Source organism: Gregarina niphandrodes (assembly GCF_000223845.1).
Source record: "Gregarina niphandrodes unplaced genomic scaffold scaffold00085, whole genome shotgun sequence".
Lineage (NCBI taxonomy): Eukaryota > Apicomplexa > Conoidasida > Eugregarinorida > Gregarinidae > Gregarina > Gregarina niphandrodes.
In genome coordinates this window covers 1-550 of record NW_011645850.1, presented here as the reverse complement: position 1 = coordinate 550, position 550 = coordinate 1, and positions in this window count along the sequence as shown.

The window sequence follows — 550 nt, the reverse complement described above, 5'->3', positions numbered from 1 at the left end:
ACCCCCTTGGCGACTTCTCTGGAAATGCTGCCTCCTCTTTGGCAGGACTTTCGAGGAAGACAACCAAGTTGATTGCACATATTAGCGAGGGTGGCCACCAGCAAGGGAGCTAGCTGCTGCAGGACTCGAACCCCGGTCGTACGGGTGAGAGCCGCATGTCTTGGGCCCTGAGTGCATTTCGAGCCCATCCCCAAAAACCACTCCCGCCAGCTGTCTAAACTGGGTCAGTTAGGTCGGCCTGGAACAAGGGTATGTGGAAGCAAAAAAAGAATACCTTGGTGCTATTTTTTCTGGTTTCCGATCTTTCACGGTTTTGGTAAACGCTTGGCGGGGGCGTGCTCGAATTCCCCACCACCTCCGGCGGAAGTGCGAGGATTTCAATCGCGGATCTCGATATGTGTTGTAGTTGGGGTTGTCGTCCTCCTGCCTGGCGATGCACTGGCTCTCGGTTGATGACCGCAAAGCCGTGAATCCCAACCGCCTGATAGCCACGCCTTGCTGTCAATTTTTGGGAACCTGTTTGTGGCTTACTTCGACAGTTCGATGTTTG